This window comes from Echiichthys vipera, assembly GCF_963691815.1.
Source record: "Echiichthys vipera genome assembly, chromosome: 21".
Classification (NCBI taxonomy): domain Eukaryota; kingdom Metazoa; phylum Chordata; class Actinopteri; order Perciformes; family Trachinidae; genus Echiichthys; species Echiichthys vipera.
The window spans coordinates 5,214,881-5,231,875 of NC_139846.1; the positions used below are offsets into that span (position 1 = coordinate 5,214,881).

The following is a 16,995-nucleotide window of genomic DNA, read 5'->3' on the forward strand; positions in this document are numbered from 1 at the left end:
CATTAGCCCCAACGCCCACAGCCCTAACACTGTACAGGGGTATAAAACACTGCACACACACACACACACACACACACACGCACACGCGCACACACACACACACACACACACACACACACACATGCACAAAGGAGTTGGACTTGGCTGAATGATTGCGGGGACTGTTTACTAATACTGCTGCTCACTCTGCTTTATTACAGAGTGCCAGGCTTTCCATTACTGCAAAGGGAGAGAGAAAGAAGCAGAGGAGGAGGAGGGAGCGGACAGAACAGAAAGGAGAGAAAGAGGGAGAGAGACTGCCAATGTCAGATTAAAAGAAGAAGAAGAAGGGGGAAAAAAGAATGGCTCAGTTAATTTACACCTTCATTACTCTCCCCTAACTCTGCTTATTGCAAATCATGATGCTGCTTTATGAGCTGAATCCTCTATTACGACAAGGCCGGGAAGACGGCGCTTTAGTCCATAAAGCAACCGTACAGTAACCGCCACCCGCCAGCGCCCGATCCACTCATCCTACCACCCAGCTGCCAGAGGGGAAGGGAAGCAAGACAGAGACCGAGCCCAAACGTGTTCCGGCGCACAAACCTCTGAGCTGGCTCGTTTGCTCACTAGCTGTCCCTTTCCTGGCCTCGTGCCTGTGGACAACACACCCAGATGTCTCGGAGCCAGATGTCAAGGAAGTACGACTTAGTGGGTGAACAGCTCTGCGGCTATGTTGGGAAGGAACTCACAGCGAGTTTTTAGTGTGAAAGGAGCGGTGCCATATTTCAGTCAACAAGCATGTAAGGCACGGGAGGAGTGTGTTTATCATCTCCCCACCACCATGTCATGAGGTGCTACTGATGCGTTAACTCCAAGAGCTTTTTGCGTATTTGGATCGAGAACTGAATGTATTTTTTTTAACTTTTATTTATTGAACTAAGGGGAGGTCTTCAGAGCACGCTTGCACTTTTTCTAGCGATGATTAAATTTGCGCGCGTGGCAAGCAGGTTCAAGAAGAAACGGTGGAGGACGCCAGGTGCAGGACCTAATAAATCAGCAGATAGGCTGAGGCGTGTAGGTGAGCGCGGGTGTCAGTGTGCTGATGTAAACAGGGTGCGGGTGCATGAGACACAATGGATGGAGGTTTGTTATGTGTATGTAACACGGCCTGGCCTGTCTGACTTCCATCTGGAACAGGGTTGACAGAAAAGTTGACAGATGCTTCACCGCGGTCCATTATTTATGAGACTGAGGAGGATCCACACTGCATCTGCTTCTGCTACTGTAGGTCAAGTTCTGACATGCGTGTCCATGCACACTCACGCACCCATGCATATACATGCTTGCTTTCTTGTATTTGTGCTGGTAGCTGATGAGTGAGTAACTGAAGGTACAGGTCCGCTTCTTCCACTCAAATGCACAAGTGCTTGCTTAGGTATTGGTGTTTGTACGTTCATTCCAGACCCAAGTTACCGCTCCACCTGCCTCCGTGAGTCTAACCTTTAACCTCTGAAGTGTCATTAAATCCCAGCCAGACAGGCAGCCCTTCAGCTCCTGCATGGAGGACCGTACACCAGCAGACTCCGGCTCTCTTAAAACCCACTTAGAGGCTTACAGCTGGGAGGCTCGACCATCAGATTGAATTAAGGTTATGATTAATTGAATCTAGTGGTGAGTAACTTGAGTGACTGATGTCTCATAGGACCAAAGGTCTAGACACAATGCTTCAGAATAAAGCTATAGTCATTTATTCATTGACATCACAGGCATTTTCAATGTGCCTCAGGCATGGATGGTTGCCTCTAATATTATTGCTTGGAGTGCAGCTTTAAGCCCAATACTACCAGCAGTGCCGCTGCCGATGCCGCTGCTGCTGCTGCTGAGCGAGCCAATGTTAATAAGAGGCACAATATAATTAATACAAATGGAATGTTTAATGCAATTTTTCCATTTCAAAGAAATTCCCCCGGCATCTTTCCTAACAATGAATTCAACTCTGTTGCTCTGTCCTCGGGCAAACAATACCCCAAGTTTGGCATTACCTTCATTAGATCAAACTCAATTATTGCAGAGGGCTTACAGCTCCTCTGGACTGTGAGGCTGCCTGCTCCAGAAACTTGAAGGTCCTCTGGCAGGTCCTGCCCCATTTGTCTTTGATGGACAGCGGCGTGAAACAGTAATTGGAGGCCTCTGAGACCCGTACACATCCGTTTGTCAGTTATTCAGGTCAAAGTACAGTGTTCAGCTGTTGGGGTTCTAAAAGAATGACCTTTCCTCAAAGGGGACAGGTTTCCCCACTGTCTGAAAGACCTCCCGGGTATTATTCAGCCCGATACAGCACTGTGCTGTTATTACTGTGTCCCATGTTGCTGCAGAAAGCTTGTATTGTGTCCTTCCCTGAGGAATATACAGCACTAAAATGGTACAGATGTTTTGATTCAGCAGGTAGTTTGTGCTGGAGGTTTTTATATTTCTGTTGCTCACAATGAAACATCCTAATGTTTTGAGAAGTAGCAGAACAACGGCAGAAACCTCTCTCTTCCACTCTGGGGATTGAAAGTAAATAGGACCTTTGCAGATGTGTTTGCCTGTTCATTTACAGCACCTTAGAATACAGCTTGCACATTGTACCTTTACAGGAAAAAAAAAGAAAGGAAGAAACTCACAAAGGCATTTTGCAGGACAATAGCACAGCAGAGGAAACGGCTGCACAATGGAGTCCAGATATCATTCACAACATAGACAGGAGACCATTATCCACAGGAGGAGGGGCCCATCTGAAGGTGACAGGTTTGGGAGACAGAGGAATTGTGTGTGCGACGCTGCCACCAAGACAACAGTCTCCCTGACGCCTAACCTATGAGGACAGGTTTTTGCAGCGCCAATGCCCGCTGGGTCGAGGTGTTACACGTCATCTGCAATAACCTGGATCATTACTCCTGGAGGCTGTTAGAGGGGAAAATCACATCAGTCCGCTCTCACAGCTGCCAAGAAAAATTGACACGCTAAAAGTCACAAAGACGCACCTCAATATGCACACGCACGCACAAAGGTCCCACAAACAGCCTCACTGTCACCATCTCACACTTGCAAACAAACACACACATGTAATTACACACCTGCAATCTATCACATACTGTCAGTGACGTCTGGGGGGTTAACATACCAAGTGGCATTGCAGCAGCATCCCACCAGCCAGTGTTGCCTGAAGCTGACAGCTCTCACTGCGGCTGCCTTGCAGGGGTAAAGTAAGCATCATTATCGCCTTCCCTCTCTCTAGCTGGAACAAGCATCACAGTTTTTTTTTTCATAGTCCTCCTTTTTTTTTATCCCCAACTCGACCCTTTCCCTTCACGGCCGTCTCTGTCTTCATTGTACTCCAGTCAGGCGCTAATGCTCCCTGTCCTGTGGCTGGACACTCTGATCTCCTATTACCCTCTCGTCATCCCACAGTCAATATTATCCCCCCCTTCCCTGACCAATCCTCCTCTCTCCTTCCCTTCGCTTTCACAAAAGTCTCAAAAGTCAGACAGACAATGTTGCCCCCCTCCACTCCTTCATGCACTTGCTCGTCTTCCATACACTTATTAACTAGCTGTCATGTTCAGCAGCCTTCCCCCAGACAGTGTTTAGCGTTCCTCAGTCCACTTACTGCAGCCGGAGTTAAGCCTCTGGGCTTTGCACAGACAGGAATCCAACTAGAGGGGAAAGGCAGGACCTGCGGACATGATCTGTCTGCTGCACTCACTCACACTCTTCTCCTGCAGTAGCTACCTCAAGCCAAGGCTGAAACACTTGAATCACACAGGACGTTACCTTCAGGAGTCCCCCCCCCCCCCTTTCATATTAATGTACAGTAGCAGAGAAGCCGATTACCAGATTAGGATGATTCAAAGAACATGTTGGAGGAGGACAGTCGGTAAGAATCCCTAATTTTGAAGGGGGCAATAAATTGAAAAATGCACATTTTCCTTTCAATTCAATTCAATTCAAGTCAATTTTATTTATAGTGCCAAATCATAACAAAAGTTATCTCAGGACACTTTACAAACTAGGTAAAGACCACACTCTATGACTTATTTATGATAAACATAGACCCAACAATTCCCCCGTAGAGTACGGTGGCAACGAAAACCTTCCCTATAACAGGCAGGAACGTCAGACAGACCCAGCTCTGTGGAGGACGCCCATCTGTCTTGACCGTATACGAATATACGCATAATTCAATTCCACCAATTGTACTGTACATGATTTCTTTAGGTTTTACATGACACTTTGACACTCCCCCCTACAAGACTAAGAAAATATGTAATCAAGATGCTCTCAAGATTCAGATTTTTTTAAAGATTATCTTTTAGGATTTTTAAGCATTCATTTTTTAGTTTAACTTGGTTGACAGGAAATGGGGGAGATAGGGGATGACGTGCAGCAGCAAAAGGTAGCAGGTCGGAGTAGAACCCAGGCCGCTGCTACGCGTGGGTTATATGGCGAGCTACTGGACGCCCCTCAAGATGCAATTTTTAGCTCCGCTAAGGAAGTTGCATTGCCACCTCTTTTAGTTAATCTGTAAGTCAGCAAGGTGTCTGAACACATTTCCATGAAATTTGGCGGTCGGATATGCCTGGAGCCAAGGACCAGTTGATGAGATTTTGATAGTGATCTGGATCTGTGATTTCTGCTAATAGATGATTATCCCCCCACACACACACACACACAGACACACACAGACACACAACACACCGGACACACACACACACACACACACACACACACACACACACACGTTAGATACAGAGACTTAATTCCAATCCAATCCAAACCCTAACGGTACACTCGCAAGGTCAAGAAATCGATTTCACCTAGACTTTAAGAAAGAGCGAATGCTCGGCGTCCTTGTGGGTGGCTTCCTTCTAGTTTCTGCTCACACTTTAGATGACACCCAAACAGAATTCGGCATTGTGAGGTAGCTACAATACTAAATTTGTCATCTGCCCCTTCCTTCTCCACCCTTCCCTTCCCGGGGCAAATGGTGTAAGAAATGAGACGTCGCTGGTGGATATACTTTTATGCCCCTGCTTTACCAGTGTCATTTCTGCAACTCTGAAATTGTGCCATGGTCTACAGGGCTTTGTTGTAAATCACTATCTCCCACTGTCAGACTGCAGTCTGCTGTACACTGTGGACGCCTGGCTTTCTGCTGCCTCCTGGGTGACTAATATATCTTGTTAAATTGTGCTGAGAAGCGTGCTGAGAACTGTACACCTTCCCTCTTTGTACTTGGTTTGTTTGCTTGCATTTTTGCCTGTGTGTTTGTGTGTGCCGACTTCAAAATATGTGTCAGTCTGCGTGCGTGTCTACATTTTTGTGACTGAATAGGTAGGTGTGGATGTTACTTTTGCAAATATGTTCACTAAACTCCAAGAGTCTGTCAGGCTTTGTTGGTAATTCAGTTAGACTGCTATACGGCCAGCTTCCGCTCACCACCACCGCCGCCACCACCACCACCAGTATCGGAGATGTGAAGCTATCTCTCAGCCACTTCATAATTAGAAAAGCTGTGGAGCCAAGCCACAGTTTGAGGGGGAAGAGGGAGAAAAAAAAGCTGTTGGCAGACTGCATTATTCAACATTGGCAGCAATTTACTCTGTCTCCCACCCCAAAGACATGAATCTAAGTGATTTCATAGTCACATCCGTCCTAGTGTGCCACACTGTAGAAAGCTGGACTCTTATCACCAGCCTTTTAAGCCATGCACTGTACTATCAGCTACATCCAGCACTATACATTCACACTGCACATGCACCATATCTCTGTCCCACCACTTTGAAACTACATTTATGAGAATCTTCCTGTGTAATTGGTGTTCTCCTGCACAAAGCAGGGAGAAATAATTACCCATTGTTAAGTGAGGTGTAAACTGTCTGATCCACGTGTATTCATCTTCTCAGCACACAGAGAGCAAAACAGGCCTATTCGGAGGGATTTAGGCAGACTCTACAGTGATGTTCTACTCTCCTGGCCACCATCCAGCTCTCAAATCCCTTTTGCTGAAACTTGTCGAGAAACAGCCTCATTGTGGCTTAACCGTCTAATTCTAGCGTCTTTTTTAGTCGTAGCAAATTCAATCTGGGACTAAGGTTTGACCTTCTGAGAGAAGGTGGCGTCAGCCCCTGCCAATAGTTAATTTAACTAGAAACAGACGTCACTGTTTCTGTCTCTGTGTGTTGATGGGTGAGAAATACGTCTATTCGTACTTTGGTTTCTGTGCAATTACGGTTGTTCCGTAAATAGGCGTCTCTGAAGGGAATCTGTCTCATTAGAAAGGAGCAGTTATTAAGTTGCCATTGTGCCTGCAGGAAATGTGCTCTAATGGTCACGAGACGCCTTAAGAAATAAAAGACAATGTCACTGTAGCAAATCTGCCATTCTTGATGAAGTGGCAAAGTCTGTTTTGTACAGCGGGGGCATTGTTCTGGAGAAAGAAAAGAAAAAGGAGAGAAAAAAAGGAGAGAAGCCCAGTAGGTTGGCACTGAAAGCAAACTCCAGATAAATATTTGGCACAAAAAATCTTCAGAGGAATCCCGAAGCACTCGCAGTACAAATAATGTCATGATTTATTATCTCGTCATACAGACCGGGACTAATGCACTCAAACAATCAAGGTGTATCTAGTGAACTACAATGCCCACGGGTGCTCTCTGCCAATGACTTCAAACATTTGTAAGCGAAGCGCGCATATTAGAGCCGCTTGCTGTGAATGAGGGCTCAACAAATGTCCACAAGTATACAAGCAGGCACACACACAGAGGAGGGGAGAAGGCATTCCCATAGGAGGTGGGAGTTTGCTTCAGTCAGCAGCCACTAGGATGTGATTTTATTAGCTCCAGATGCTGCCGAAGAGAGGACTATAAACGCTCAATATTATGAGCAGGACACATCAAAATGATGCTGCCCATCTGGAGCACAAATAATGCAATCAGCTCGGGTCACCGGTCATCCTCGTGTGGCCGTCGGGTAAACCCACCATCCTGTGACGTCATCCTTCACAGGGACAGGATGGAGCCGACCGGCAGATTGAGACTCAAGCTTTTTGGAATATCCCCTAAGCTGCTGCACATGATATGAAGATATTTGGAGAGAAGAGAAAAGATGAAATGTGAGGGCCTGTCTAATGTAATCTGAGCCCTGCTTTACAAAATACAGATGGCTCTGATGCATCTATTCCCATGCCTGTCAAATCAGTTCTGCAGTACTACTTTGAACGTCTTTATGCACGGAACATAAACATGCACACTGGTGTGCTGTATGTTCCCCACACATGTCACACACACACACACTCACACACACACACACACAGTAACTCTATTTGCAGAGCCTTTAAATATTCAGTACCTGCCGTGTTTTCTGTATGACTTTGATCAGCCACAGATTCTCCTCCGTCCCTTTCATCTCTGAACTTCAAACCGGTGTTATGAAAAACCTGGACCACAAAACCTGTTCTGGTTCAGACAATCTCTGTTCACCAAGCTGCTCTTCACCTCCAAAAACAAGCAGGGAGTTGTTCCAATAAAAAAAGGCAATGAAGTTACCCTTTACAAATGTAAAGTTGATTTTTCAGAGCCTACACGAATGTCCCCTGATAAGCACAAGTCGTTGTTTGTATTTCAAAAAGCATGTGCGCTGAGGGGTGATTATTGCAGAATATTCCCCAGGCGGTTTGACAACACCCCCAAACAACTTCTTGGCTGCCTTCAGGCATATTACTTCAGGCTTACATTGAGCCAGCGCAGTAACTAGCACCATGGAGCAATCTGCAGGCAACAGAAAGGACAGGAAAAACTTTCCCAAATTCAATTTTTAGGATTACATAGTCCTGTTAGATTCCCTTCACCTCTCCCCTCTTACTGTCAATAGCTGCAACTTTAGAGTAAAGAAGCCAAGTTAATGATTTCATAGCCCCGCCTGCATTATTCAGCAAGCCCATTAAATATTCACAGCCACATCACTGATATCATCTTGTAGTCAATAACGCTAGAGGACATGTTGTTTTTAGAAAACTTGAGTCAAAACTCCAGGAGTGTGTTCCAATCCCCCCAAAAAAGCAAGGCCTTTCATCCGATCTCTTAACAGCGCGTACAAAAAAGGCAGCAGGGCATCACAGCGCGACTGCAGGCAGCCACAGATAGACAGTCATCCACCTTTATCAGAGCATGCTGTCCCACCTGCATCGATTCGCGCCCCGTGGATTTACCACTGGCTGCAGTAAGATCATCGGTGGGGCGGGAGGGGGGGGGGGAAATAAACATCAGCCGATAGATGGAAGCAATCGTTAGAAGGCCTGAAGTTTTCATAGACAGACAAAATCAAAGGAAAAGGTGCGTTTGGAGCCCAGGCCCGCAGCACTCCAGCGCGCTGGGGCAGGCGGATTGCGTATTGCAGGACCTCTGCACCGGAGGGGCACGTTCCGTTTACATCGACACATGAATAAGAATTACAAACGGAGCCAGTCCAACAAAATACAAAAGTTGACGAACCCGCTCAAAACTGATTGAGCAACGTTGTAAGGTGAATTGAAATGCTGTGGACGATGACAGGCTGCACATAAGTTCCGATTCGAACTCATTTCCAAATCAGAGCCCGAAGCTATTCCAATAATTAGTGTTATGGATTTTGCTCCACTCGCGATCCCATTATGTGCAAAAGAGCAAATCAAAGTCTTATATAAGCAACTATTCGGCAGTGGTTATTAGTGCGCGAGCAACCTTGAATAACCCGACTCGGACCATTCAAAACGCTGCAGAAGAAGAAAGTGTTCTCTGTTCGGGCGGAGAATGTGCCACAAAAGAGACCCTTTCCACAGCGGATACAAGTTGTAAAGCAAAGACGCCGCTCACCTGATAATGAAGTTTATTCTAGGAAGATTTTTTTTTCTCCCAGGGATGTGTAGGCGCACGTCGGAGGCGAGTGTATCCGTTTACTGCAGCTTTTGTTGCCCGTTGTTCCACCTCAACTGCGCGTCTCAGTCGCGCTGCATCACTTCTCGCTGTGGATGTCAGGGAGGCTGAAAGGCTGAGGGGACTCAACCCTCCCATTGGCTGCCATTCACAAGTCCCCAGCAGAACACGGCGGAAAAAGAGGAGAAGGGGAGGAAAAGAAGGAGAAACACACACACACACGCACACACACACCACCGAGAAAAAAACAAAAGGAAGATGGTAGAATGGGAGAATAGTGTTCCACGGGGCTGGTGGGTTTCCGCTGCCGTGCCATGTTCAAGTTTAACAATAAGAGCCAAGTGTTTTTGTGGTTGCGCTTTCTTGACATTTGCATAATCCCTGATTAATAGTTGCAAAGTCAGAGGTCGAGTGTGGGTTTGAATCAATCAATAAATGGTTATTTTTGTGAAAGCCTCCAGTTAGACTCCCTGCTGCCTTTAAACCCCTGGAAGCCCTGGATCATGTATGATTACAATGACTAATTACATTTGGGCGCTCTGTATGAAGTAAAAGGATAAATGCACCAGCGACTATCATGTGAGTGCAAATTACCATATGTTTGATACCACTGCAGTCTATGCTGCTACTGTACTGCTAATGATCATGTCCTCACCACGATCAACACTGGGGGCATTCTTACATTTCACTTTTCTATCTCCAAATGTACTTTAGTTAGAGTTCTATTTGAACAATTGCAATTAAACCTATGAACTAAATGAATGAAACTGCTGCCGCAACTTTTACAATAGGCTACTATTAGACTGCTGTACTTCTACTGTTAATAATAATGATAATATTGCTTCTATTATGCTCCTGAATCAGTCTGTTCTGGTTCCCTTTTTATGCATATAAGTAAAAAAAATTCATTATTACGTATTAAAAGCAGGGAACCAAGTCGTTTTGAGGCCTAACCCTAATCACCTTTTATCCCCTTTTGTTTGTGAATTGTAACAATTCGCCCCATAGTCCGACTGTAGCATGGGCTGAATTGTAACATCATGAAATTAGGATTATGAAAAAAACATTTGTCATTGACATTTAGAGTTTTATTAAAGATGATTTTTTAATGTATGCTATTAAATGTGCAGTATGTGTGTGTTCGTGCTTGTTTGTGTCTGTCTGGCTCTTTTATCATTTGATGCTATATTCAAAATACAAGTTTACTTGAGTTAGCCATGAATTAGCTTGCCTTACAGCTAAAAGCTAAAACATGACTTGCATGAATGACAGCTATAATCACATATTAATAGGGAGTGAAGTTGGATGTACTTAATGCTATCACAAAAATAAATTCAGTTAAAAAAAAGTGTCTGCCACTTCCTCACATGATGAATGAGGACTAAACTGAGCATGTGCAGAGTGAATCCGGTGATAGCTCGTTCCTGAGTGGATAAATTGAAAGTGTTACAACTATCCCATGTTACAACCATCCCTGGTCTCCCCCTAACTGTACTACTGTACAACTGCAACTACTTCTACTATAATCAATTAAAGTATGTGCATCAACGAATAAAAAACACTGAGTTGCCAGTTTATTAGGTGCACCAAGGTAAAACTAGCCTTATGAAAAAAGAATGTGATATTATGTGAACTTAGTGTGATGTGTAATTGGGGTGATACTCACAAGTTTTATCACCATACAATATTATACTTTGTACAACAATATGATGTTTTTCTGTCTGCCACAACACAACTTCAGTACCATTATGATACAAATGTCATACGTCCATATAACACAATCAGCTATATTCATATCAACTCACAAAAAGCAACTAAAATAGGATTTGACAATTTCATTGGTTAGTTCTCCCAGACCTTTAAATGAAAAACAAGCTCTTATTTTCTTATCTTTAATAAAAAGAATAAATGTTAAGTGGGAATTTTAAAATAAAGGCGCAAGATGACGATTCGTATACGATATTTTCACTTTGCACCGATGATACTGGATCATTGATCATTGCATCAATGTATCGTTACACCTCAAATAGCTTAAATTTTCACTTGACAATTATTGTAAAATCACAAGTGAAAATAAATATTTGTCCCATGAAAGTTGCACTTAAAAGGTTGTATCCATGTGTGATAATCTTTTGTACAGGATAAATACACGTGTACTTTTTTAGGAAAAACACCAACACTAGCTGTAAAAAACAAACTCCACTGTCCATGTTAACCTCTTTGATCAGAGAAGTAGGATTAAGATGTCCTCAATTCTCAGCTATGCACAAAGCTAGCAAAGTCCCATAGCACATTTTTCTATTGCAGCCTGAATGTGCACGACTTCTGACACATTTCAAGTTCCAACCTCCCTACTTTGACTTTAATCAGGATTCATCAACATCACAGAATCACTAACATGCTAACTTATTAATTTCTACATAATTTGTTGAGCTTGAGAACAATTATGCTCCCAGCAAGTACAAGAGTTTATTACATGTACATGTACTCATGCAAATAAAATATAACAGATTACAGTTTGTAATCCGGTCAAGGCAGGGCATTGGATAAAGCATTTATAAGCTGCATTAGTTTGATTACTCTAAAAGCCTGCAGTTTACAGGCTCGGTCAGTAATCAGATTTCCCTCTTACCTTCTCCAAACACAGTCTGACACCATTAGCAGCTCCAAACATCGATGGACCATGTAGGACAGATTAATTCACTCGCAAAGGTAAGGAAGATCTCACTTGCAAATCACAACTGTAGCACCCACCCACAAAACAATGGCTTTAAGAAAGTTTAGTGACTTAATTAAATTAGGTGTACTTTTAAAATAACAACATAACTGCAAGACAAATGAGTCATAGCAGGGCTGCTGCACTGGACTGAGTACATGGAATATAAATAAAGAAATCTGCATGTTTATGTTGCCACAATGCTCATGTAATTACCTCACAATGACCAAGTAATGAGGCACAACCTCTGAGCCAGCGCTGACCTTTAAGGAAAATCAGAGTGCAATTAACACTGTTGAATGGAGATATCCATACTGGACACAGGAACCATAATCAGTCACATAATTAAGTTGCGATGTCGCAGAAGCAGTTCAGTGTTATCTTGTGATGATGAGATAATGAAATTATAATCACAAGTAAACAAAGTATGATTTCTTGAGATAACAGGATAATTAAGTCGAGATAGAAAGATAACAGGAATAAAATTAAAATGGGCTGTTGGCTGCTCTGCGCTTCCGTACATTTAATAGGCTAGACATCACAAAGGAAGACTTAATGTATTGGAAATAATCTTTTATTTATTATTTGCATCTTGTAATTTTCAAAACAGCGCTTTAATGTGACATGAGTCACAAAACACATGTCACTTCTAATAAATATTTGATGCACTCAAAATGTGCAATATGAAGATGGAAGGAAAGTCTGCAGGCGTTTATGGTTTTATGGTTTCTATTTTCTCCCTTTTTTTCCAAAGCCAAAGACCCCACGCTGTGCATGCCTTACCACCCATGCAGTGTTTGTGTCATGATGACCACTGGCTGCTGTTAGATTCATGAGTTTAATCCCTGGAAGCGCTCCAAGCATCCACTTTGCTGCTGCCCTGTCCTCTCAACCAAACATCAAACTCTTGCCTATAGCGCAAAATGCAGTGAGCCAAAGGGATGTCTGCATTTGGCATCATGTTCTATCAAGAGATCAGCCTGAGACGAATAACCGCTGCCCTTGACTGCATCATCGCTACTGAATGAGCAGACATTGCCTCAGTATTTTGTGCAGTTTATTTAACAGTTTGCCTCTGTAAACATATCACAACAAAAAAAGCTGTCTGAATACACCAATTTTGTTCCAATATGTCAAATCCACTGCTTGTTAAGAGACAAACTGTTTTAAATGCATTGTAGTTCCTTACAATGTATTTAGTGCCTGCTGCATTTTTGTACAAATTATATCATATCAAAAGCTAGCGATTCAGGCAGCTATTTTACTTCCCTCTGTGAGAGTTTTCTTGTAAAGGACTTCCTTATATTAAAATAGAAAGCCTAGATATTCATCCTCATGCACCATGTGTTACTTTACAGAGAAATGACAGTTATGGGGCATGAAGCTAGACAGGGGATGTAGAGGGCAGCGTCAGTACAAATTTGTACTCCTATTATCCCTGACAGCTGAGATACTTTAGGATTTGTCAGAGAAAGGGATTGTTCAAAGTATCAGATCCAAGAATCCAACCTCATTTTTTGCCGATACTCTCAGCTTCTGTGTTTATAGACTTCCATATTTCATTAATCTGTCTCACCTTCACAGCGTCTGTGTCAAAATGACAATAAAAATGGGGGACACAATGAGCACACAGCCTTGTAAAAGTAAACTGGTTCTGTTCTCCAAGCTGTCACTCCATCAGTTATTATGTGTGTGTTGTTTGAACTCATTTCAGATAGCAATTTGGTTGTGGTTGTTTAAGTGGCAGGTTTAAGCGTGCAGTTTATTTCCATTCAGAATAGGGTTGTTATGAGGGTAAACACAGTAAAGTTGGAAATAAGTTGCAAATTATCTTAAAAATTAAATTTAAACAGGCAGACAAAGGAATTAAATGACCAAAACCATAATGTGTAATGTGCTTGTACTCTGTCTTTGGCACTCAGCTGTAACATCTAATGGTTCCTACTGGACCAGTAAGTCAACTTTAAAAAAAATCGGTTTACAAATACATCGTTTCATTTTTATTTTCATATAAAGACTCAGTAATTTCATAACACAGCTGGGCACTGTAGCTTTTATCAAACCCTACTTAAACAGGAGTAAACAGTCTATTTGTTGGGACTCTGGTGGGTATTTACAGCATTGTGTGTGGGTTGTTCATGGTAATCACGGAAGATGTTGCTCAGGCTCATTGATGTGTTTTTTTAATAGTTTTTGGACAATGGAGCTCTATGGAACAGAGGATGAAGATCAACCTTTGGCTGAATAAGGAGGTATTTCAGCAGAGGTGTTTCTAGGGGGTGGCCTGGGCCAGTCCAGACAGAGACCTGCGGAGCATCTATAAGAGGCTGTAGCAGGCTTGCAGCTTAAATTGAAAATATTGGTATCAAATAAAACTTAATGATTTAAGAAATCCATTGGCACCATTGATAACCATGTCATGCTAGACTGTCTGGAAGTGGGCTATGAAGCGCTTCAAAGTTATTTGGCGATAGTAAAAACATAGTCCCATGACCTCTCACCTCAAGATAGCCCATTTGCTGCCCATTTCATGATAACACCACACAGGAGAAACCTCAGGAGACAGTTTGGAGCAAAACCCACCAGCTTTTTTTCCTGCAGTATAAATGTGTTATTTTGGCTTATTCTAAAGTGATGTATTTGAATATTTCTGCATACTTAACAGTCTTGACCTGCATACATTGGGTGTGACTATAAAGCTGAGACTCCTGAGATTCAATGACCTCAATTGTATTCATGTGTGATGTTAGTCCACATAGGAGACATCTTATTGTTGTAAGACAATTTTTTGAACTTTTGACTTGAGCTCACTGTATAAATGAGCCGTTGTGACCTCTGGGATAATCACAGCCTCCTGAAACTTTACAACCACAGACTAGAAACCTAGGAAACTCAACAAACATCTTCACTTTACAACTGAGCTCACTACAGCTTCTGAGGAATGTTAGGAGGCCATTGTTATTCCGACCTGTATGAACGTCATGCCACCCCTGCTGCACAAGTCCCCTGTGAAAAAAAGGTCTGGATACATCACTGGTTTTCAGCTCGGTTATGTGTCTGTCAGCAGGATTATGGAAAAACTACCTGCTGTTTTTTATGAAACTTGGTGGAAGGGTGAAGCATGTGCCAAGGGAGAACACATTACATTCTGAAGTGGAACCAAATCATGGGGCAGATAAGTTATTTTTCACTTTCGTTAACATTTGGAGATTTGAGCTGCCTTTATGGGGTGTCAATAATTTGAATAATGAGTTCCTGAAACGGCATTAACATTGTGAGGTAGGCACGCATTGGCGAAGGTCTGCGCTCTACGGTATCCTTCTAGTTGAAATCGAATTTAGGTTTTGGTGTTTTCATGGAATTCGTAATTTGGCTTCTACATGATGCTGACATAATTTAGATTTGAGGTGATAGGATTTATGTGTCCAGAACAACAAAGGCAGTTCGTGTGGATTATAAGAAGACCTCAGTAAAGTAGTTAGCATGGGCTGGGATGGCCATCAATGCTGACTTTATACACAAGTCTTGAGAGTTCAGTACAGAAACACCACCAGATCCCTAGATCCCTAGATCCCTAAAAAGATTACCATTTAAATGTATTCTTCACTATGAAGAGTCATTATTAATGCTTAAATTGACTTATATTATCATGTTTAATTTTATGGGTGAGACTTGGAGCTCTGCTGTGGCAGAACCCCCCAAAAGGAAATCAATAGGTCTGCTTTTAGACACATAGAGTCCTATAAACAATCCCAGAAAATGATCAATAAGCTACAGGAAAGTGAACAAGGGAGCACATAGGAGTCAGGCTCCCAAGCACCCGGTATCACAGATATCATAGTCTTCTTTAAAGAATATCAGATACACTGTTGTTCTGTGAGGCAAAGATAAGTTTTTATCAACATAGTTTCCCAACTCCCCGGAGAAATAAAAACACAGCAGAATGTTTGGTTCTTTCAACTCAGAGGACTCTCTGGCATGAATATCACTAAGTCGCAAATATCGCTGTATAAACTGGAAAGCTGCCTAAAGTCGGACGTTTTTCTCCTGTCATTTTCAACTGAGATAAAGCAGCACTTAACATGAGGAAGCCGTTGTGTCACAAGGTTGTTTACAGCACATATATAGCACACTGTGTAATTATCTTTGGAGGCATTTCTTGAATCAGGGCACTGTTTTGAGACACTCACACTTAAAACAGCTGATGGTCACAAGTTTTCCACTGCATGGTAGATTGTTTTCTCCAATGACCTTAATATTGGTTTGACATGGCTATATGATGCACATTTCTTTTGACTGCTGACCAAGCTGCTATTCTAGGCAGAGGCAGAAAAGTCCTCTTGAGAAAGAAAAAAAAACATGGAGTAATCAGAGAAAGATGGAAATGCTATATTTTGCAAATACTGTATTGACAAGGTGGGAGTTGCAGCAGATGGTGGATTAAGGTAAAATAAACACAACACAGATCAACAACAAAGTTGTGAAATCTCTCTTCTCTCACACATGCCACTGAAGGAACACTTGAAATATTCATCCCATCTTTTTCAGTCAACGTGGAGCTGAAAATAAGGCCCGAGCCAGAGGACCATTCAGACTAAGGATGTGTCGGTGCTCCTCTAATCACTGTGGTACATGTGACATTACCTTTAGTACATGTGAAGGAGTAAGGAAACTGCTGTGAGGAACTCTGTTAAGAGTGCAATTAAAGGCTCCTACATAACCTTTCATTTAGAATTCTGTTATACAGCTGATCTAGGAGAAGACAATGTATACCAAAGTAATGACGACAGTCTGCAGATAACGTTTGGTTGCAGGGAGGTAGTCAGTGTTAAAGGCTTCTCGAGATAAACTGTGGTCTAACCAGCATCCAAGTGACGGAGTTATGCTTTTAAGGCCTTTTAGCTTTCTGAATATTGCTTAAAGCAATGCATAACTTTAAAAAAAAAATAAAAAAATAAAAGAAATAGCACATTCCTTCACGTGGCAAATGAAAACTTGCTTGAATTCATGAGCAATACAATTCAGTTCATTCAGGAGTGTAGACACAACATACTTACTTAGTCTGGTATGTATCTTTGCCATGCTAATTTGAAACCAAAAACCAAACCATGCTGATCTCATTTACTGTTGTACATACACCTACAAAACGCAATGTATGTTATTCATATGTATTTATTGAACTTACAGCTGGAACAAAGAAGGAAGGCTAAACCTAACAGAAGCGGCCCACGTCCAGTCAAATGGATTTACAGTTGAAAACATGGGGCGACGCTCAAGGGTGACTTGTGCGTTTGTGTCAAAGGACAAGGGCCGTGACAAAACCTTTGGTATTTGACGCCTTGG

General features: G+C 42.6%; 1 protein-coding gene across 1 annotated transcript in view; it reads right to left on the minus strand.

The window, feature by feature from the left end:
• The window catches only part of LOC310963344 (cadherin-6-like), a 71,741-nt gene extending 62,760 nt beyond the window's left edge, over positions 1–8,981 (minus strand). The window contains exon 1 of the mRNA XM_083936093.1: positions 8,877–8,981. The gene's annotated coding sequence lies outside the window, so the exon portion shown is untranslated. The remainder of the gene's footprint in view (positions 1–8,876) is intronic.
• Positions 8,982–16,995: the final 8,014 nt, after the last annotated feature.